General features: G+C 39.5%; 1 protein-coding gene across 6 annotated transcripts in view; it reads right to left on the bottom strand.

The window, feature by feature from the left end:
- SYBU (syntabulin) overlaps window positions 1-22,306 on the bottom strand; it is a 130,719-nt gene extending 108,413 nt beyond the window's left edge. For 2 of the 6 annotated variants that reach the window (XM_061439119.1, XM_061439117.1), the window contains exon 1: window positions 21,331-21,466. The gene's annotated coding sequence lies outside the window, so the exon portion shown is untranslated. Of the gene's footprint in view, window positions 1-21,330; window positions 21,577-22,072 lie in introns of those variants that run through there. The other 4 variants (XM_061439120.1, XM_061439116.1, XM_061439115.1 and 1 more) reach the window with 4 other exon arrangements.
- Between the last annotated feature and the right edge of the window lie 2,185 nt (window positions 22,307-24,491).

Below are 24,491 nucleotides of genomic sequence, written 5' to 3'. Positions count from 1 at the left end.
CCACTCAGGGATCAAACCTGAGTCTCCGGCCTGGCCGGTGGCTTCTTTACCACTGAGTCGCCTGGGAAACTATAGAACAGGTAGATAGATGTAATATGAGGACAAGTGAAAGTGAAGTTGCTCAGTCATGTCCGTCTCTTTGTGACCCCAAGAACAGTAGCCTACCAGGCTCCACCGTCCGTGGGATTTTCCAGACAAGAATACTGGAGTGGGCTGCCAATATGAGGACAAGATCATGGTAATTTCACAGAGACAGCACCTGGAACAATGTATACAAACTATTTGTTCTCTACTACCCTCTGGAGGTTTGTTTAAAAAAAGGTAACAGTTTAAAAAAAAAAAAACAAAAAACAGCCTTAAGGAATCCTTATTCTTATCCCCTGATGATATCAATAGCTAACATCTATGGTACACACTACAGTACACTTATTAAAAATTCTCTCATTTAACCCTAAACAGATGCTTCAAGTGGGTATTATAATTCATACTTGAAAATTAAGAAAACTGAAGCTCAAAGTGCTAAAGTTATCTTGTCCAAATTGACGTGTCTGGTAGAAACGGCACTCCAGTTCATATCTTTTTTATGCCAAGGCTCAAGTTCATTGCTTGTGTTAATGCTTCCCAGGCAACCCTTAAGTGAGAGTTTGTCTGACACCATGAGCTCTGTAATCCTAGGAGGCTAATGGACTTTTTGGCAAAAGAACCCTGTCTTGTCACATTCTCATTTAAATCAATCAAATTCAGCTATTCAATTTGAGAAAGAGGGAGAGAAAGTTTTAATAGTGTAGGCATTTTCCAGCTTAGGCCTGGGGGTTAAAGTGAAACGGGAGATGTGAATTTGCTATTCTTTAGTTCTCACAACTCACCGAATCACATGTGTTTCTAGGGTCTGAAGACACAAATATTTTTATACAAAGGTTCTAAGTATAAACCAAGAAGTTCATCTGCTATTTAACTAATTATAAAAAACACAACCTGTTTTGATGTTAGAAGGAAACTGGCTAAATGGTGAACCTACAGCCATTTTAAAGAATTTGCAAAGATAATCTGAACTTTATTATTATTGTTGTTTACTCTGCATCAGTTCAGTTCAGTTGCTTAGTCATGTCTGACTCTTTGCAACCCCACGGACTGCAGCACACCAGGCTTCCCTGTCTATCACCAACTCCCAGAGTTTACTCAAACTCATGTCCATTGAGTTGGTGATGCCATCCAACCATCTCATCCTCTGCTGTCCCCTTCTTCTGCCTTCAATTATTCCCAGCATCAGGGTCTTTTCAAATGAGTCAGTTCTTCGCATCAGGTGGCCAAAGTACTGGAGCTTCAGCTTCGGCATCAGTCCTTCCAATGAATATTCAGGACTGATTTCCTTTAAGATGGACTGGTTGGATCTCTTTGCAGTCCAAGGGAGTCTCAAGAGTCTTCTCCAAAACCAAAGTTCAAAAACATCAATTCCTCGGCGCTCAGCCTTCTTCACAGTCCAACTCTCACATCCATACGTGATTACTGGAAAAACCATAGCCTTGACTAGATGGACCTTTGATTTCAAAGTAATGTCTCTGCTTTTTAATATGCTGTCTAGGTTGTCCATAACTTTTCTTCCAACAAGCAAGCGTCTTTTAATCTGCAGTCACCATCTGCAGTGATTTTAGAGCCCCCCAAAATAAAGTTTCTCACTGTTTCCACTGTTTCCCCATCTATTTCCCATGAAGTGATGGAACCAGATACCATGATCTTAATTTCTGAATGTGAAGTTTTAAGCCAACTTTTTCACTCTCCTCTTTCACTTTCATCAAAAGGCTCTTTAGTTCTTCTTCACTCTCTGCCATAAGGGTGGTGTCATCTGCATATCTGAGGTTATCGATATTTCTCCCGCCAATCTTGATTCCAGCTTGTGCTTCTTCCAGCCCAGCATTTCTCATGATGTACTCTGCATATAAGTTAAATAAGCAGGGTGACAATATACAGCCTTGATGTACTCCTTTCCCTATTTGGAACCAGTCTGTTGTTCCATGTCCAGTTCTAACTGTTGCTTCCTGACCTGTATACAGATTTCTCAAGAGGCAGGTCAGGTGGTCTGACCATCTCTTCAAGAATTTTCCAGTTTGTTGTGGTCCACACAGTCAAAGGCTTTGGCATAGTCAATAAAGCAGAAGTAGATGTTTTTCTGGAACTCTCTTGCTTTTTCGATGATCCAGTGGATGTTGGCAATTAGATCTCTGGTTCCTCTGCCTTTTCTAAAACTAGCTTGAACATCAGGAAGTTCACGGTTCACGTACTGTTGAAGCCTGGCTTGGAGAATTTTGAGTATTACTTTACTAGCTTGTGAGATGAGTGCAATTGTGCGGTAGTTTGAGCATTGTCTGGCATTGCCTTTCTTTGGTATTAGAATGAAAACCGACCTTTTACAGTCCTGTGGCCACTGCTGAGTTTTTCAAATTTGCTGGCATATTGAGTGCATCACTTTCACAGCATCATCTTTCAGGATTTGAAATAGCTCAACTGGAATTCCATGACTTCCACTAGCTTTGTTTGTAGTGATGCTTCCTAAGGCCCACTTGACTTCACATTCCGGATGCCTGGCTCTGGGTGCATACTATTACTCCACACAAAGCATTACTCTGCATACTTTCTTGAAAACCTCAACCCAGTATACAGTGTGATTCTACCACCTCTGTATGTGTGTATATGTGCTAGGAGAATAGGGGCTAAGAGGTGGTTTTGAGGGCAATGTCACTCCACAATTTTCCAACAAGAAAAATGAAGCCAAAATTATAGACTTCATGGAATTATTTAAAATGGCAAGAATATCCTGCTCTTTCAGACCACTGCTGGCAAAGATGAATATGTTTTAGAGATTCTCAAGATGTATGCAGTTCATTGCCCAGCTCAGACTGGGCTAGGGCAACACTGAATGGTAAATGTTTTATTTCCAAATTGGACAGTCCTTTGAAAAAGTTGGAGAAGGCAATGGCACCCCACTCCAGTACTCTTGCCTGGAAAATCCCATGGATGGAGGTGCCTGGTGGGCTGCAGTCCATGGGGTCGCTAAGAGTTGGATACGACTGAGCGACTTCACTTTCACTTTTCACTTTCATGCATTGGAGAAGGAAGTGGCAACCCACTCCAGTGTTCTTGCCTGGAGAATCCCAGGGATGGCGGAGCCTGGTGGGCTGCCATCTATGGGGTCGAATAGAGTCGGACTTGACTGAAGCGACTTAGCAGCAGCAGTTGAAAAAGTTACAATGAAAAGGACTGTGCTGATAACTCAAGCTCAGTAACTTCTAACTAGAAATCCTCCTTAATTTTTATTATGTGCATTTTGTGAACATAGGAAATGTGTGCATTTAATTCAGTTACGTTAAATTTTAGGTATGAATGGACAAATATTTGAGTGCCTAGGAAAGGGGAGACATTGTAAACAGAGCAAAAGTTTTATGAGGTAGTGGAAATGCAGGCTTATTTCCCTGACTTACTTAATTACTCTATGAAGCAACTGATCTATGAGACTGAATATATTTATTGGTCCTGGCATAAACACTTATAAAATCTGATTAAGTAGATTACACTCATGCAGCAGTATTCTATAAAACATACCAATGTGTTGAATTTTTAAGTGGAAAACACTGTCATTTCTGATTTAATACAATATGATGTTTTATTCAAACACCATATATTTTGATTTCTGGAGTCAAAGTTAGAGATTCTACCAGCAGAAAGCTTCTTTGGGTTGGTTCCTTTTCCTGGTTCTGTTCCCCAACCTGTCCAAGAAAATAAAAGGCAGCCAGAGGCTATTACTGATTCAAGAGAAGGGTACAGCCATTGATTTTACAGTTTCTATATAAAGAACATTTATTTATTAGTCTAAATAAGTGCATATGCCTTGATTACCACTGTCTTTGTATAAGTACTGTAGAATGAGTCTGGATCCTAACTACAGGTTTAAAATATGGGAAATCCATACACGCTTATGCAAAGACTTTAATTAATCCTTTAATAGATGATGAATATTCATTAAAAGTATACCTATTTTCAATATAAACATAAAGGATTAGGTCAAATGAAAGAAAAATTAGTAACAGTAACAGAATTATGAACAGAACCTTAATAAATAAAATTCTGCATCATAGAAACATGATGTAGAAGTAACGTCTGTTATTGGCTACTACCAACATCTATATGTATACACCAATAATAATTATAATAATTATTGAACTGAATATTAAAAAGGTAAGATTCTATTTTAAAGAAATTCAAAAAGTCAGACTTTTCACATTTACAAAGTGAAAATTCCAGAAAAAGATAACTATAATAATATCAGCATATAAATTTTAGTTTTACAAATCATTTTCATGTTTATTAGCTTATTTAATTTCTAAACACCTCTTGAACCTTAGTATGATTTTTTTTCCTATAGTACTATTTTTACTGAGGCTATTGTGAAATTATTTTTGGTTATGTAAGTACTATTGAGTGAACATAAAAACTGTGATTCACTTCTATCATTGGTGTTTAAGTAGGCCACCTCTAAATGAAATTTTAAATTAAAGAACATTTGCCCTATCTCTGCCAGGATATCAGTTTTTAGCAAACACCTTGTTTCCTTCTTTTCTTCCTTTGTCTCCCTCCCTCCTTTCCTTTCATATATAATATCATTTTAGGTATCATGCAATTATTTTATTTCTATTTTTCTCTAAAAAGAGTGAGTGAGAGAGAATTTCTTTACTTTATGTAGGTATCAAAGGGAATCTTAATATAGAATTTCTCCTTTTTATGCTCTAAGGGATAAATGAATCTATAGGTTCCTTTTAAAGAACTGATTGAGGTAACACCTCCCAAATTATAAATCTTCTGAATGAAGCTACTAGCTTTTTGCAATTTATAGCATAGTAAGTATGAAAATACTGACTTCGAATGTAATGTTGGTTTTTCCCTTCACAATTATTTCTTTCGATATAGTGAACTCAACTTTATAGGCAGAAAACCATTCTTTATTGTAAAGTCATGTTAAGTTCAAAACAAATTTTATTTCAAATTTCTCAGGTTTTCTTTTTATCAGGGGTGTGGCAGAGTTTTATTTTATTTTTTTTATAAAAGAGAGGAAAGCTATGTGAGTGCATATTTCATAAGCTTCTTATTCATTATTCATACCATTAGAGATAGAAGGAATATATTCACACAGAGCATTTTCTTAGATGTGTCCTCTGAGAAGTACACTCAGCCTAAACCTCAAAGAATCTCCTTTCCTGGGGGCTGGAGGGAAGCTCAGTGGCGATGGCAGATGGCCTTCCTCAGACATATTCTCACAGCAATGCTCCAGTGGGTAAGTTCCAGTGGAATTTACTTTTTGGCCACATGAATTAGGCCAATTGCACTTTACCCTAAAACAACTGAAGAGTAATTACAATGCTTGAAAAGTTTCCAACTAGTTTTACACATTTCAGAAATATTATTTTCTGAAACATGAAAATAAAACCTTCTCTAATTCAATTTAGGGAGAGTTCATGTCACATTTATTTACTTATATAAATTAGTTTATGCTTCTTGCATGAAGAGGCTGATGTAGGCTTATGAGTTAACATGCATTCAGGATGCTGTGGGGACTTTATTAATATTTAATTTTTTAAATGAGCATAGTATGTTCCTCCCCTACTTGAATTATTAATAAAAAGGAGCCATTAGTGTAAACCTTTTTGAAAAACTCATTGATGAAGTCAAAATAAACTAATAAATTAAGTGTTAAAATGTACTATGTAATTTAAGAATAGGAATGAAAACATTTTTTTAATATCAGATTGTACTTTTCCCCTGCACCATCTATTTAATATCAGTCTTGAATGAAATATTAAAAATAAAACAAAGAAACAAAAATGAATTTTAGAAGTAACCTCTTCCTGTACCCACTTCTGTGTATGTCTGAGATAGATTCATAGTCAGTTATCTCAGGACAACAGTTACTGACATTAACAAATTAAGTTTTCCTGTAGTTGGCTATGATTATGAGAATGGATATCAAGAATGTCTGTCAGTTCAAGGTTGCTGTACATTTAATAAACTGTAGTTGAGCAACTTAGATTTTGGATTCTCTGTCTCAACAGCAGCTAACTCCAATTTCACAATAATAATGTAATGTAATATTAGTCGCTCAGTCATGTCTGACTCTTTGCAACCCCATGGACTGTATGTAGCCTGCCAGGCTCCTCTGTCCATGGAATTCTCCAGGCAAGAATACTGGAGTGGGTGGCCATTTCCTTCTCCACCAATTTCACAATACAGTCAGGTTTTTGATATACAAATTTGAGAATGCAACTGAAATAGAAAAAGCAATTTTTGTATTAAGATTTACAGCTTGATGTCCAGAAATCATATGATTAAAAATGACAAATATTTCCTTAATAAATTGAGCTGTATAGAAGGTGCCCAAGATAGAATGAGATTTTTTGTGTAATTAAGAGCATGTCAGGTTGGCACTGAGTGGATTGCTTTGGCAGCAGGCCGTTGTTATCAACATTTAAATTGACTGAGATCTCAGAGCATACGTTGTAGGAAAATCTCTCTCTCTCTGTTCCCCTCTCTATTAAGGAAGATAAAGGAAAACAGAGCTAAAATGTGTATTTGATTGGATACAGGCAAGTGGTGTACACATGACTTAAGATTTGAGTGGGAAGCCCTTTAAAGAACTTGTGTCAATAAATGACAAGGGTTATTTACAAAACCAAAAGAATTCATGACATTTAAAAAGAAAAAGAGAAAACAATATACACAAATTAATCCCCAGAACCTTTTCAACAACAAAAAAAAATGAGAGCACTCACACAATTGCAGATTGTAAAACAAACAGCAGCATGTGTGCCATTATACCAAAATAAGGTGAATTTTAATCACTTCCTTTTCCTTCTTTTAATAACATTTGGGCAAATTAATAAACCTTGCATTTTCTGCATGACTTCTTAGCTACTCTGAATTCTTTTGTTTATTATAAAATAAAGAAATACACATCCTATTCCAGGCAAAGCTTTGAATTAACCCACTTAAAAAAAAAAAAAAAACCACAGAGGAATTAACCTACTATAGGGGACATAATAGTTTTTCCATAGTTATTGCCTAAAGGTTAATCTGGATATTTTAGTGTTAATATTAATAATCTGAAGAAGGAAGGGGAAAACTAATTTAGATTAAGCATTCACTGTGTGTCAGGCAACTTACTAGACATTTTAACATGCACTACCTCTTGAACTCTTTCAGTTGCCCTCTAGAGATTTGCTCTAGATACGGAAACTGGCTTGGGTGTTTCCAAACTACAGACTGAAATGGGTCTCAGGGATAAAAGTGTAATTAACGCTACCGAACAACTCAAAACACTGTTTTGTATACTTCAATATAGATATGGACATGGAAAAGTAAAATTGAATACTTTTCAATTTTACTTTTCCACATCTGACTTCAATAACATCAGCATTTAGATAAAACATCTTACTCTGCATTCTCAAAGCTTAAATTTGACATGCTCTGAATTCAAGATTATTAGGTTAAATTTGATAATCCCCTGCCCCGCTCACTCCTAAAAACTAGATAAATCACTTTAGTATCTGTTATTGCTGCCTAGGGTAGATGGGAGACCATTTTCAAAAGATTTTTAAAAATTATGCAGGAAGATAACTCTTCTCAAAGTGGTGGTTCTCAACCTTGACTACATCTTTGAATTACTTGAGAAACTTAAAAAAAAAAAAAATTCCAGGGGCTGACCATGTGATTCTACCAGGCAGCTAAGCTTGGAAAACATTTAGTTTGTTTCCATCCACAACAAAGGCATTATTCTTTTGCAGTTGCATTGTATTGCACCCACGTAACTTCACATAGAGGAGGGAATGGCAACCCACTCCAGAATTCTTGCCTGGAGAATCCCCATGGACCGAAGACCCTGGTGGGCTACAGTCCATGGGGTCGCAAAGTCAGACACGACTGAACAACTAAGCATACACACACACACACACACACATGCATGCGTGCACACACACACACATGCATGCGCACACACAACTTCAAATAAGATGAAGTTTGGGGTACTGGATGAGTGTGAAGAATTAGGCACAGCACAAGTATGACAGTGGTTTATGTTATTAGCAATGAGATAACTCGGATAGTAACAATCATCATCATCTTTGTGACAGATATCTTAAGTTCTGCAAAAACAGGGTAAGTCTTACTGGAAAGAAAGCTGCCTTATTTCAGCAGGAAATAACCCTCTCTTCCTTGCTGAGATCGGCTTTCCTGGTGGCTCAGTTGGTAAAGAATGCGCCTGCAATGCAGGAGACCTGGGTTCAATCCCTGGGTTGGGATGATCCCTTGGAAAAGGGAACGGCTACCCACTCCAGTATTCTGGCCAGGAGAATCTCACGGACTGCATAGTCCATGGGGCGGCAAAGAGTTGGACCCGACTCAGCGACTTTCACTTTCACTTTCCTTGCTGAGTTGGGAGCTCAACTGACATTCACTTAGTCAGCTGGAACTGGAGCCTATAACAGAACAGCTATATTTAAATTCACATTTCACTTGCAAGAGTCTCCATCAACTTGTAAATCAGATTATTAAATTCATGGTCATTATTTTTTAAAATCTGCATACTAGATAGTCTAGAAACAAATAATATAGCATTTCTACTTAACAGCAGAAAGACACTTTAGCCATAATCTCTGACAGCTCCCAGTCAGGACAGCATGTGTAAACTCTTATATGCTACAGAAGCATTCAATCTGTACAACCTCAAAACAACTAACATATCACATTCAAAATAATTTAGTTAAAATGCTTCTAGATCAAGAGCATTATTACTCAGTTACATTCTAAAGCAAAGCCTGCCGGATAAAATTACGGAGTCTGTAATAAACTCTGGATAGAAACTCACTGAAACTCAATCACTCAATTGCTATCTATTTGGCAATTGTAGGAATATGCCACTCTCACTGGCAGTTCTCTCCTGTCAACAGATCAGAGATACTCATGATGAAGAACACAGGAAGTTATTTTATATGGCTTGATAAAAAGAAAGCTACCTTCTATTGAAGTGACAAACAAGGGTTAATATTTTTATAAGACATTTATAATTTCTTGCAAGAATCATAAATTAGGCAGTGTACATTCCTCACTTGGAATCTTAAAATTTCTTCAGGTTCCTTACAACTCTAAAACTAGGCTTCTCTGGAAAAATTACCAACATTTTATAAAATGTGGTTAAGTTAGCCACATCTTCCTTAATACTTTTATGACAAATCTTTGGCCCAAAATATAACTCCCTAGCAAAACCAATACTCCTCCTTCATCACCACAAGCAAACTTACCTATTGGTAAGGAGAAATAATCAAAAGCACTGGCTCAGGCAAATTTAAAGAGCTCTATGAGCCTTCAGTTCTGGAGCCAAGGGTTGGAAACGTGTTTAAATGAACCCAAGTTAGATGGCTGTGGCTACCACCCTTTCCACGGAAACCAGAGGAATCTGCACTGGGCTGTAGGGCTTCCAGGCGCCTCCCTTTGTTCTAAGTAGAATGCTAAAAGCGCAGTTTGCATTCCTGCTAGCTCTAGAAAACACTGATGCCTTCTGACAAAGCTTAAAATATCCTGATAGGGAGAAAAATAAGTCCCAGAGACGGGCCCTCCCTTGTGCACCAGTAAAACAAGCCACAGGGTGACTGTGTAAATGTGAACGGTTCAAAATTTGTGGCCACATTAATGCTATCTCATCTCCTTTGCAAGATATATTAGAGGCACTGCGAAAAGAGAATGTCCACTTCTCGTGAATGTCCATTAAGGAAATCAAGGATATGTCTTTGAATTTTTTCCACCTCTTTCTTCTCCCTAGTGTGCAGAATTTTCACTGGCACATGAAAGCAGGAAGGCAAAAAGAGAAAGAAATCCCTTAGGGCAGTGAAATATAGATCAAGGCAGAGCACAATGGGATGGAAAATGCAATGAAGTTAAGGACACGAAGAGGAAAAGACCTAACAATGTAACTTACTCATATATATGTTAGCATATGTTTTAAAGTATAGGAGAAATTTAATTTCGAATTATTTTTAATGCTGATTTTCATTACACAGGAGATGTTTCATTATAAAGCAGATGACTACTATTTAATCTTAATTTTTAAAAAAATAATCTAAAAACGTCTCATGCTATCTCATCACTATCTATACAGTTGATGAAGTTTGTTTTCCTCAAACTTTATGACGAAGTTTTCTTTCCTCTTTATATGGGAAAATTATATAACAGATTACATACTTCAGTGAATGACTAGGGCCAAAAACTTTAGAGCAGTGATCAACCCTTCATATCTTTAATTTACAAGTCTCTGTAGATATTTACTGATGAGCACATAAATAATATATCAGTCACTTCACCTAACACAATAACTTTATCATTATTTCAGCAAGGAAAATCAGATAATCAGACTGCTTTTGCCTTTTCCAATGAGGAAAATAAATGTTTATGTATTGCCAGAAAATGGAATGTTTTCAGCTCTACTGGGTTTCATTTATTTTTCATTTTAAAGTTTCTCAGCTGGATATCAGAATGCAAATTTATGAATGCTAAGAATTGTATGTGCTTAAAACAACAGCTCTACCAAATCTATTTTCCTAGTACTCTTTTATGGAATGTGACCAATATTATGACTTTTTAATTGAGTTCAAGATTATTGATGAATTTTATGGACAAAATTCAGTATTGATCAGTGGTGACAGCTAAACAATAGATGATGGATTAAAAGTTTTTTATCTTAAAAATGCGACATAAATACAAGAAATATCGGATTGGGAAACAGTGTGAGAAAGTGACCTAGAGATTTCTTAAAGAAACTTCTACAAATAAGTCTAATATGATTGCATAAAAAAGAATTGGTCTACACCCTCAGTTTGATATTGGTCTTGTTGGGGGGGGGGGAAATGTCGTTTTGTCTGGAACATTTTTCCTCAAGACTTTGGCTGAAACTCATGCCACAGCTACTTCACTCCAAAAAGAAGAGAGAACAAATCAACAGCCAGAAAATTATTATTGCTCTGTAGCCACCCCCCTGTAACTCCCCCCTGCCCCAAATTCTCAACTGGGAGCCTAACTATTCTTTTTCAACTGTGTCACTTCTTTCTCTACTTTCATATAAACTCAAAGGACTCCTCTGGGTCTGGGCTTTTGTGCTCTTCACTATAAATAAACCTTCTTTTTGCAGCTATAAAGAGGGGAAAAAGTGATTTCTTTACTGCTAGCTAAAAAAGGAAGGATGTGAAGGTAAAGAAACCTTTCATAACTGGGGCAAATCTTTCAAGAGAAAGATTTCCCAAGAGCTAGAATCTGTATGATGACATGGAATTTACAAAGGTGCCAGAATGCTCAAAAATATGTTGGGGTTTTGGTAAAATCATGGCTAAGAGTTCAGGCATAGTTCTGAGTTTGGATTCTGCATTACTATTGCCTGGATTACTTAAAGTCATTTAACTTTCCTCATTTATAAAAAGAGAATTATAATAGTTGTAGTGAAGTGACACAGATAAACACTAGAAATACTTCATATTTAAAATGATGTTAGCCATTAATTTTACTCTTGGTAATTCAGTGCATTGAGAAAAATAGACAAATATATATCAATTTCTATAACTTGGTAACTGGAGCATGCATGCCTCCTCTAAAGAAAGTAACTGTAAATCAATGACATTTTAATGGTGCCACCAATTCTAGCTGTCTTTGCACTTAATCATTCATTCATATTCTAATCCATTTAACAAAGCAGTGAAAATGGCAAGCAGGCCCAGTCCCTCAATGAGCTTAAATTTTAATGATATACACTGCTTGTGGTATTTTACAAGTACATGTAATAATTATTCAATTTTAGGTTTTTCAGGGTCAGAGGCATATATCTGAATTTTTTGTTGAAGGCAGAAGAAGAGGGTGACAGAGGATTAGACAGTTGGATGGCATTACTGATTCAGTGGACATGAACTTGGGCAAACTCCAGTAGATCATGAGGGTCAGGGAGGCCTGGTGTGTCCATGGGGTCGCAGAGAGTCGGACACGACTTGGGGACTGAACAACAACAATAACATTCACTGACTTAAACTGTAACTGATAATAAGTGTTCTCTAAAAGTGCTGCACTCAATATGCCAGCAAATTTGGAAAACTCAGCAGTGGCCACAGGACTGGAAAAGGTCTGTTTTCATTGCAATCCCCAAGAAAGGCAATGCCAAAGAATGCTCAAACTACTGCACAATTGCAATCTCAAACTACCGCACAATTGCACTCTCAAACTACCGCACAATTGCACTCATCTCACACGCTAGTAAAGTAATGCTCAAAATTCTCCAAGCCAGGCTTCAGCAATACGTGAACTGTGAACTTCCAGATGTTTAAGCTGGTTTTAGAAAAGGCAGAGGAACCAGAGATCAAATTGCCAAAATCTGCTGGATCACCGAAAAAGCAAGAGAGTTCCAGAAAAACATCTATTTCTGCTTTATTGACTATGCCAAAGCCTTTGACTGTGTGGATCACAATAAACTGTGGAAAATTGTGAAAGATATGGGAATACCAGACCACCTGACCTGCCTCCTGAGAAACCTATATGCAGGTCAGGAGACAACAGTTAGAACTGGACATGGAACAACAGACTGGTTCCAAATAGGAAAAGGAGTACGTCAAGGCTGTATACTGTCACCCTGCTTATTTAACTTCTATGCAGAGTACATCATGAGAAACACTGGGCTGGAAGAAGCACAAGCTGGAATCAAGATTGCTGAGAGAAATATCAATAACCTCAGATATGCAGATGACGCCACCCTTATGGCAGAAAGTGAAGAGGAACTAAAAAGCCTCTTGATGAAAGTGAAAGTGGAGAATGAAAAAGTTGGCTTAAAGCTCAACATTCAGAAAACAAAGATCATGGCATCTGGTCCCATCACTTCATGGCAGATAGATGGGGAAACAGTGGAAACAGTGTTAGACTTTATTTTTTTGGCTCCAAAATCACTGCAGATGGTGAGTGCAGCCATGAAATTAAAAGACGCTTACTCCTTGGAAGGAAAGTTATGACCAACCTAGATAGCATATTCAAAAGCAGAGACATCACTTTGTCAACAAAGGTCTGTCTAGTCAAGGCTATGGTTTTTCCAGTGGTCATGTATGGATGTGAGAGTTGGACTGTGAAGAAGGCTGAGTGCCGAAGAATTGATGTTTTTGAACTGTGGTGTTGGAGAAGACTCTTGAGAGGCCCATGGACTGCAAGGGGGTCCAACCAGTCCATTCTAAAGGAGATCAGCCCTGGGTGTTCTTTGGAAGGAATGATGCTAAAGCTGAAACTCCAGTACTTTGGCGACCTCATGTGAAGAGTTGACTCATTGGAAAAGACTCTGATGCTGGGAGGGATTGGGGGCAGGAGGAGAAGGGGAGGACAGAAGATGAGATGGCTGGATGGCATCACCGACTCAATGGACGTGAGTTTGAGTGAACTCCGGGCGTTGGTGATGGACAGGCAGGCCTGGCATGCCCTGATTCATGGGGTTGCAAAGAGTCGGACATGACTGAGCAACTGAACTGAACTGAACTGATACCTACAATTCAAATACTGGCCCATTCAAATATTGGTCCGCTATTTGAAGATGTGTGGCTTTTCCTGTGGTTTAAAATTGTATGTGAGTGCATGCTCAGTTGCTTCAGTCACATCTAACTCTTTGCAATCCTATGGACTGTAGCCTGCCAGTCTCCTCTGTCCATGGGATTCTCCAGGCAAGCATATTGGAGTGGGTTGCCATACCCTCCTCCGGTGATCTTCCGGACCCAGGGATTGAACCCATGTCTCCTGCATTTCAGGAGGATTCTTTACCTCTGAGCCACCAGGGAAACCCTTAAAATTATAGGAAGAATGCCCAAAGTGTTTATTGTAATAAATGTCACAGAGAGAAAACAATATTATGGGCTTATGAGAATACAAAATTAAGAGTTTTTGAAAAACAAATAGAGATGGACGAAAGTTAAATATTATTGTTATAGGTGTACTTTAATGAATAACGGAAGTGTAGAAAAAAATGACAAAAATTCCCAAGCTGTACTTCAAATAAGTTAAAAACAAATATTTGCCAATTCAGCCCTCATTTTGCACACTATTCAAATACACAAACTTATAAAGATGTGCAAATTTTCTTGCTATGCTGATTATAAATTTGAACAATGGGTTCATTTCTAAATCAATATTTTTATTCTTATAAGTCATTAATTGGAATAAATGTCAATCCGTTTTTTTCCCCTTTCTATCTCATCCTGTGATGAGGCCCCTGTGGTACAGCCGGTTTCAGCACCATGGACAAAGCACCGAAAGCACTCAGCCTTTTGAGAGGTAGAGGAAACATCCCCCTTAGGGTGAAATATAAGAAATAACATAACGGGAGCGATCTTCCATTTTCATATGTTTTAAGGATCAAATGGATACTCTGCACAAATGTTCAGCCGGATAAAATAAATTTTACACTTTCAAACCCCTTCTATCTTATGGAAAAACATAATGGCCCTTTTAAAGACATGCATCACTGTGATAAATGCATTTAAGTGTCATTAGGTTTAATGGTTCCTACTCATTCAAACTATTATATCCTACCTTTTAAAGTTAATTTAATGCGTATTAATGGTGTGAAATTGATGAAATTATGAATTGAGTTTCCCTGGGCACAGGTTAAACCAAGAAAGAAGGGAGAGGACAGGTTAATATTACCTTTCACCCCATTCTTCATTTGTTCTACAAAAGATGTCAGCTCAGTGTTAGTAAGTTGAACTTAAACTGATTTTTATGGTTTTTAAACTCAGGTAACTGACTGTGGTTGGGTTACCAAAGGTTTGCAGTTTTCTTCAGGGGATAAGAAAATATGTGCATTTCTGAGAGTAAGTTCATATTTTATTCCATAGCTTCAGAGAATTAAATAACTTGTCACCCCCTTTCCTTCCTGTATTCATCTTACAGATTCAATTCAGAGGGTCACTCAGGATATTATTTTGTAATCTCTCCTTTGCATTATCACCATGTATCAGACAAAGTGGCTCAGTTTAAAATCTGAGCTAAATATTATGATAATACATATTATTATTATTATGTGAAAAATTGAAAAATCCAAGGTTATACTTCCAGGAACACTTGTACAGCAATACTTTGGTTCACAGTATCAGGAAGTATGCTAAATCACTTCAGTTGTCCAATTCGTTGCAACCCCATGGACTATTGCCCACCAGGCTCCTCTGTTCATGGGATTTCCCAGCAGGAATACTGGAGTAGGTTGCCATTTCCTTCTTTAAGTAATAGGAAGACTGGACTCTAATTTTGAACTATGACTTGCAAAAATATTAAGAATGAGAAAACTATTCACTTCAATTATGTTGGAAGGGAGAAGAGAAATAAAAATGTACAGCCACTACTTGTTACAGTTCTTTTAATATTGGTGGATGATGGATGGCTATAAGAAGACGGAAGTTTATAGCTACTCTTTAGCTTTTCTGTCAAGTAAAATGATCTCCAAACTAAAAAGCATAGAATAAAGTTTGAAGAGGATACTAAAGCTCAAGCAAATTAATACTACTAGCTTCTCATAAGGCATTTAGTTCATTTGACAGATTATGTACTGGGAATTATAATCTCAGCTTTTACAAACAAGATTATAACACTGTTAGTGTCATTGAAGAATCTGGAGATGAAAAGAGATGCCAAGAGGGTAAAAATATAGAAATAAAGTACACAGTTTTGATTTTCACAAATTAGAAGGAACAGTCTCTAAAACCAACATAAAATATTAGGTAATATTCTGAAACAAATTAATAAAAAGATGGCTTCTGAGCACTTGAAAAAGAAAAGAATATTCAGAAATTAGCTTGATTTCCAAAGAATAACATAGTAAGCCTAGTCTTTTTTTTTTTTTTTTTACTAATAGGGTTAAAATTAGTAAATCCGAGAAATGGTCAGATGTTGCAAATACAGAAATTTACTTAGACCAGGCGATTAACACAAATAAGCCAAATGGCCCAGTATACTATCTAATGGAATGGTACTGCAAATAGAGAAGGTTGTGCCCCAGCTGCTACTTCTCAGCTCTAAATGATGTTATTTTCCCAGGGAAGCCAGAAATCTGGAATTTTTATGTGAATCACTGTGACTTTAAAAAATTTAACTGCAACTTTTTATTAATGAATACCCTCCTGGGTTGAAGGTGGCTCAGTGGTAAAGAGCCTGGGTCAAGAAGATTCCCTGGAGGAGGAAATGGCAACTCACTCCATTATTCTTGCCTGGAAAATTCCATGATCAGAAGAGCCTAGCGGGCTACAGCCCATGGGATTGCAAAGAGTCTGATATGACTGAACACATACACACACATTCCTGATTTTAAAACAAAACAAAATACATTTGTAGAATGAATCTGACCCACTGGGTGCCAGCTTGGGACATGTGACCTTGGGTCTGACATGGTTTCACATATCACTGCTGAGAGTTCTGGCTAGGTGACAGTCAGACATTACAATTAGATGAGTTCAAACTTAATCTCAATATAAGGAAAATCCCAATGAAGGCATGGGCAGCCCTTACACTAGAAGTATTTACCTTAACCACAATCTGGCAATTCAAAAGACCATATGGGGAAATAACCTGGAGCTGAATTTTGAAATTAATGTTAATATATTCTCAAAAATCTGAATACATTTATGTGTATATATACAGGTCTTCTGTCATTTACTCATTCATTTGAAAACATTTATTAGAAACATGCCATTGCCAAGCACTGTTCTAGGTGCTGGGAGTGCAATAGGAACAAAAATCTTTGCTCTTATGGAATTTACACACTACATTTATCCTATTTGGACATTAAATTATAGGGGCACTTTACAAATGTGTATTTTTGTGTGCTAAATGCATTCTGAAGTTTTGCTCTACATTCAGCATAGGACATGAAATTCTCAGTGAAAAACACATTGTACTGTGACACATGGGTGTTGTTAGCTAACAGTTTTAATTATTCTTTTAAATTTTCTTTTTAAAATGTTTATTATGCACCTGCCATGCTGCTAGGGTAAAGTACTGAATTAGACATGATATAGAGTCAACGAGTATAGGCTGGGATATGATCACACTCCACATAGATCAACATTTTGAATACTTTGGTATTCAAATAAGCCAGATATGCTGCCTTATCTTTGATCAACTTTCCACAAGCTAAAGAAATTAGAGATGAGGATGAAATCATCACACACCTGGCAGTGACTATTCCAACATCAATGTAGAAGGAAAAACACCTCATCTTTGTTTTTAAATCCCACCATGCTGTGGCAAACTAATTCTAAAATGAGGTGGCAAGCATGGTGAAGTCTAGTATAGACCTATGAATGAATCTATTCTGATACCATTTCTGGCTTTTCTATCCATAATGGTGGCTGCTGCTGCTGCTAAGTCACTTCAGTCGTGTCCAACTCTGTGAGACCCCATAGACGGCAGCCCACAAGGCTCCCCTGTCCCTGGGATTCTCCAGGCAAGAACACTGGAGTGGGTTGCCATTTCCTTCTCCAGTGCATGAAAGTGAAAAGTGAAAAGTGAAAATGAAGTCACTCAGTTGCGTCTGACTCTTAGCGACCCCATGGACTGCAGCCTTCCAGGCTCCTTGGTCCATGGGATTTTCCAGGCAAGAGTACTGGAGTGGGGTGCCATTGCCTTCTCTGCCATAATGGTGGAGGGGTAAGAAAAATGATTTTGAAAAATTACCATGTATTCAAAATAATCCCATCTGATTTTGTAGGTAATTAAAAATTTTAAAAAACAAAGGGTCAGAAATAACTGGGGGAGTTAGGCTATGACTGAGTTTATTTCTCCTTATGTTGATTCAGTCAGAGTCAAAGAATATTTCTTCCTCTCAAATCTGGAAGTTGTTGGCTGGAAGGTTTAGGAAGATATTTTTCAGTTGTCCAAGAGATATGCCTATATTTCTTGAGAAGCAAAGTTGAGAACAAGGCAATAGATCATTTTAATGTTTGAAGATAGATTATTTAAATTAAAAAAATCATGGCCCTGAAGAATGCTTTTGTTAAAAGGAATTGCTTTATTTCTTTCTTTTTTTTTTTCCTTCCTGATGAGTGAACATTCTCACTGAAGTTTTATGATCACCAAAGTTCATTTTGGAGAAGGGCACAGCAACCCACATCAGTACTCTTGCCTGGAAAATTCCATGAACAGAGGGGCCTGGCTGGCTAAAATCCATGGGGTTGGAAGGAGTCAGACACAACTGAAGCGACTTAGCATAAAGTTCATTTTAGAATTAGCAGAGGCACAATGAGTTAAAGTTCCTTAAAAGCATTTTTTTAGGAATGCATTTTAATAATTCTGTTACGATTCTTCCACACTTAACTACCTATCTTTTTTCATACCGTTTTTAAAAATTCACTTTGAGTATGCCAAGGTTTTCTCATCCATGGGCTGTTTTCAAAGAGACCTCTATAGCAAACCAAAGGCCACAGAGTTTAAGCAAAATGAGTTAATATGCTCTGAACAGAGAGACAGAAAAATCCCACATACCGATGACTTGGTGATTAAGCCTGGAAGACAACTTGAATAATTATTATCATAAATTATAGAAATAAAAACCAAATATAGCTTCTAACTGGTATATTCTTGCTGAGATGCTCCACTCTGGTAAAGACTTGAAGTTATTTTAGGAATATTTTATAATTTAAAAAGCTTAATGAAAACTGTCTTTTTCTAGAAGGAATGAGAAGCCATTCTCAAATGGATGTGGGGCGACCTAGTTCTCTCTCCCTCTGCTGCACTGATCATAAGCTGTTCTGCAGAGCTGGGCTTGCCTCCCTCATCACTCCCTGGAACACTTCTCAAAGCCTTGCCATTACACAGCGTTCCCAGGGTGATGGTGATTTAGGCAGATAAGTCTCTTTAAAGTTATATTTCTATTTTTACATATTTTGGGACATGTAACATAACCCCTCAACCTGATATTACGTGGATATTACTCCTTAGATGAAGGCTTAAGTAAAAAAAACCAAAAGTGTGTCAATTTAAATGACAGTATTAAGAGAATTACAATTTGTATTTAAACATAATAAACATTGTCAAGGACACCAGAGTAACTGAAATTCTGGAAATAATGCCTTCTCCCACGGAGAAGCATGCTTTGGAATTTGATGTACTTACAAATGACTTTTTAAAAATGCTTTTATTTTGAAATAATGATAGATTCATAGGATGTTGTAAAGACAGTACAGAGAATTCCTATATACCTTTCGTCCAGTTTCCCCCAGTGAGTCTATCTTACATAGTACAGTACAATATCAAAAGTAGGAGACTGAGTTAGTGCAATGTGTGTTCAGAGCTCTATGACACTTTATCCTATATACATATGGGATAAAGTGTCATATATATAGGCTTCCCTGGTGGTTCAGACAAAAAAGAATCTGCTTGCAATGCAGAAGACCCAGGTTTGATCCCTGGGTCAGGAAGATTCCCCCAGAGAAGGGAATGGCTACCGACTCCAGTATTCTTGTCTGAAGAATTCCATGGACAGAGGAGCTTGGTGGGTCCCAAGGAGTCGGACATGACTGAGTGACTAACACTTTCACTTTCATATATACACACACACACACACACACACACATACACATACACACATATACATAACCATGGTTATATAACCATCATGACAATCAAGATACATAACCTTTCCATCATGACAAAGATTTCCTTCCTGCTACCTAGTTATAGTCACAGATCCTTTCACCCCCATCTCTAAGCGCTGCCCATCAGGCCAATTGTAAGATTACTCTTTTAAGCTTATCTCTTACACACTTTAACTAAAATGTGAGAAAACCACAGGACTGGGTGTTAGGAGATGGCTGGTTCTAAGTTTGCCAGTAACTAATTCATGTTCTTGGACTACTTACTTACTCTCTGCCAGACTCAGCAACTCATCTATAAAAATGAAGATCTGAACTATTTTTTAGGACACCAGCATTTAAGTACTCATATAATTATTTGAACTCAATTATGATACCACTTTAAAGACTACTGCATGCAAATCAAGTTAATAAAATTTGATTTAAATATGTGGAGATCAACAAGGATTGAACGGTGTGTTATAAATGTATTTTGCATTAAAATAATGTCATTGTCACATAAATTAGGAAACCAAAAGTTGCATTACGATAATACATTGCTGCTGTAAAATCTGAAGCAAGTAAAAAATATGATTTCCCCCATCTCTCAAGGGGTCAAATGTTGCTGCTCTCCCAAAAGCACAAGAGGAGAAAACTTGGCCCTGTGATGACCTGACTTCCTTTGCCTCTAAAACATCTTTTGAAGAAGAAGAAGCAAACATCTGTAATGTATGCCCAGCCAAGTGCTGCAGCAGAAACTTAAAGCTGAAAATTTTGAACTGCGGTGTTCAAATTTGGTTCTTTTCTGAGAAGCAGGACTCAGGATCCTGAAGCTGCTCTTTGCTTCTGCTGCCCAGGGTCTGGGGTCAGAACCATAGGACCTTCCAGGAACCCAGCAGTGGACTTTCCTGCTTTCCCTGACGTCACTACTTGCTCAACACTGGAGAACCAAAGACAAAGCGGTTTACACCAAGTGGCTTTTTCCACTTAAAGCTTTAAAATTCTCCTCCCATGCACCAATTCAACCTTCCAGCTCTCTGCGATTCACTCCTATTTTAAATTCACCCAGCAAGAAGATGACATCCAGTATGAGGATGTTTTTGAGCTCATCAACTGAGTCCTTCTAACACACTGATGAAAAATGTCCTCCCTCCTCACCAAATAATCTGGTGAAAAGTCCCCAAGGGAGGAGAAACTTGACAAGTGTGCTCCGGGGACTCTGCACGCACCCATGCCACTGAAGAGATCGCCTGAGGCTTTCTTTCTGGATACCATCAATTCTTTACTGAACCTTCTTTATCAAAAGGCACCCTTTTCAAGCCCCACTTCCGCCAACAATTACTAAAGGGAGACCCCCCCCCCTCCCCCCAACCGACGGCCTGGTCAGCCTTGCCTGTTGCAACAAGAAGTCCAGCTCAATCATCTCAAAAACCAATCAAACAGGGACACTGTCCCCGCTGCTTTCCTCTGCTGAAAGTCCCCATTTTCCACCACCTTCTTCTGCGGGTGCCGGAGAACACTGGATACCACCCCCGCCCGGCCCCCACCACTGGAAGGGGCAGTGCCGGGGTCCCGAGCATCCATCTCCGCCCTCACTGGACCACAGAGCATCCGTCGCCCTCCGGCGCCGGTGGGCACTGCCCGCAGAGCCCTCACAGATGCCCATTCTTACCCTTTCTCTCCCAGAAAGGCCCCATCGCGCCGTCCAGGAGGAGGCATCCGCACGCGCCCGGGAGACCGGGGCGCGGCTGGGCCGGCGTCGGGTGCGGATGGGACCCGGCGCCGCCGCGGGTGTGCGCTCGGGCTCTGGGAGCCGGGCACGGCCCGCTCCGCCCGCGCCTGCCCGGGCCGGACACGTGGTGCCTTCGCCGCCCGCGCGTTGGGATCCGGGTGGCGGCCCCTCGGCCTCTGCAGCCGCCGGTCCGCGAACCGCGTGGGGAGAAGGGCGGGGACCAGCGGGCCGGGGACCAGTAGGCGGGGCGCGGCGGCGGGCCACTGCTCCGGGGACGGCCGACCCGCAGGCTCGGGCTCGGTCGCCCAGGCCCCCAGCCGCCTTCGCCGCCGGCTCGTTTCCCAAAGCCGCTCGGGGTGGGGGCGGCGCACTGCGGAGGCTGCGGCTTCCCGCCCGCAGAGGGAGGCCGGGCCAAGGGCGGGAAGGTGTGCGCTGCGCGACCTCCTTCTCGCGCGCGTGCGGACGCCCGGGGTCACTGAGGCTGGAGTCCGCCTCGCGCTCTTCACTCACCGGGTGAAGCAATACCCGGTCCCCGCGCGGGAGATGCAAACCCCTGAACCCCGCGGCGTGGTCCTGAGGTGCCCTTGAGGACGGCCTCTACCGGGGAAAATTTCCTCTCGCGACCGCAGCCTGTGTGAGGCAGCTAAGGAAACACTGCCCAAAATTCAGGGCCAAGACTTACCTGCAGCCTCTCCTCGACCTTGGGCGCCTCGTCTAAACAAGGTGTCAGTGTCCGAATTTCCTGACCCCGAAGATAAACGTGGTCAATCACTTTCTACCTCTAAGGAGATAATAGCTATTGGGCTTTAAAAACCAAGTAAAATACTCTAGCGGCAGCAGTGCAATAGAGATAAAATTCGCACTGATTTTAGGTAAGGCTGGAGGAAACGTCTGGAGACGGAAATGGCAACCCGCTCCAGTACTCTTGCCTGGAGAATCCCATGGAGGGAGGAGCCTGGTAGGCTACAGCCCATGGGGGTCGCAAAGAGTCGGACCCCACTGAGCGACTTCACTTTAACTTAAACGTCGGCACAGGGAAGAAAGCCGTTCCAATTCGTGGATCGGTCCAAATGCAAAACTAATCCATCAGCCCCACTACCTGCTTTCCTGGGAAGGTGGAATTTGGCGACTGGTGAGAAGGTACTCTTCCCTCCGACGTTCCAAGAGCCCCATGCAGCCCCATCAAGAACATTCAGCTTTACTAAAGATCTTTACCATGGAAATCGCTCAGTCGTGTCCAAGTCTTTGCGACCCCATAGACTGTAGCCTCGGAGAATGCAATGGCACCACACTCCAGTACTCTTGCCTGGAAAATCCCATGGATGGAGGAACCTGGAAGGCTGCAGTCCATGGGGTCGCTGAGGGTCGGACACGACTGAGCGACTTCACTTTCACTTTTCATTTTCATGCATTGGAGAAGGAAATGGCAACCCACTCCAGTGTTCTTGCCTGGAGAATCCCAGGGACGGGGGAGCCTGATGGGCTGCTGTCTATGGGGTCGCACAGAGTCGGACACGACTGAAGCGACTTAGCAGCAGCAACAGACTGTAGCCTACCAGGCTCCTCCGTCCATGGGATTTTGCAGGCAAGAGTACTGGAGTGGGTTGCCATTTCCTTCTCCAGAGGATCTTCCCGACCCAGGGATCGAACTCCGGTTTCCCGTCTTGTAGGCAGACGCTTTATCACCTGAGCCACCTGAGAAGCCTAAAGATCTTTACCATGAAACTGCTTATATCTTTCTGAGGCGGAGGCAGATGGGCCCCCAGGGTAAAGTGATTGGAGATTCATTCCTTGGGGATCCAAAGAATACAATAAATACCTCTAGATGAACATCAAAGCACAAATCCCTGAACTCACACTTCCCTGGACATGTTGCCAGAATACAGTGTAATTATAGAAACTCTTGTAGATATCATTTTAGAAGAAACCTGGACGTTTATAGAATCGTGAAGATGGAAGGGACTTTAAAAGATGGCCTATTCCAGCCTTTGAGATGTGTCAGTCATGCTTCCTCAGTTCTTGGGTTTGGAAGAAAAAAAAAAAAAAGTCTTTCTCCCTCATCTACTCCTTTCTTCCTAGTTTCTAGATTTAAATAGAGACCCCTGAGGGCATCAGGGCAGGTGCGAAACTAAAGAAAATTCTTGTTTGGTTTCTCTAGACTTGAGAATAATGTTAAATAACCAGGTCACAAGTTGGGAGGTTTCAAATGATGCACAGAAGCCACACGGTCCTTTCAGGAACCCAGAATTAAAGGAAAACAAATTCAGTTACAGTGACTGCAAAGAAATGCTAGCTTTTCTTTTATGGAGATAAACTGTAATTGTCTTGTGCTAAGAATATTTGAAGTTCAGTTCTTCACTTCCTTAAATATACAGAGCTAGAACTTGATTACAATTTATTTATTCATTGAGCAGCATTTACTCAGTACCGCATTCCAGACTTAATTTGTTTTTCCTTTTCCTCTTTCCATTTCCTTAAGGCTTGTTTTTAAAGTTTGATTAGGTTGCTGTTACTCCTCTAAGTTACTGGAATGGGGAGGAACTCACTTTTGTTGTGTATATCCTATGTACCAGATACCAGTTTATGTCATCTAATATAATTGTTACATTTTCCTTAAGCTGTCACACCTTACTGATGAAGAAAAGAAAGTTCTTCTTTTCTTGTTTACAATGACTTGTTTACAATAACAAAACTAGTAAATGGTGAAGTGAGGATTTGGACCCAAGTATTTCTGATTATTCTGTGTTCCTATTCTGGGACTTTCTGGAGGCAATGCCTTTATTCAAAGAAATAGTCAAATAGGAGAAATATTAGATGCTATGGCAAGGTAGACAGGGAGTGGATCTGTTCAACTTTTGTCACTCAACTCAAACATACCAGTAGTTTTGTCTTTTCTTGCAGAAAGCCTAATCAAAATCCTTGGGAAGATTGGAAACCTGTGTTAGATTCCCTTAAATCACATATATGATGATGCGTATTTATTTAAAATATTTGAAGAAAAATTATTTATTATAATTCCTAGGTCTACAGTGTGACTATAGAATGTTTAAAGTCTTAGCCAAGCCAGCAACTTTTATTCACAACAGATTGTTTTAATGAGA

This window comes from Bos javanicus, chromosome 14 (genome assembly GCF_032452875.1).
Source record: "Bos javanicus breed banteng chromosome 14, ARS-OSU_banteng_1.0, whole genome shotgun sequence".
Lineage (NCBI taxonomy): Eukaryota > Metazoa > Chordata > Mammalia > Artiodactyla > Bovidae > Bos > Bos javanicus.
This window is presented reverse-complemented; position numbering and strand designations above follow the sequence as displayed.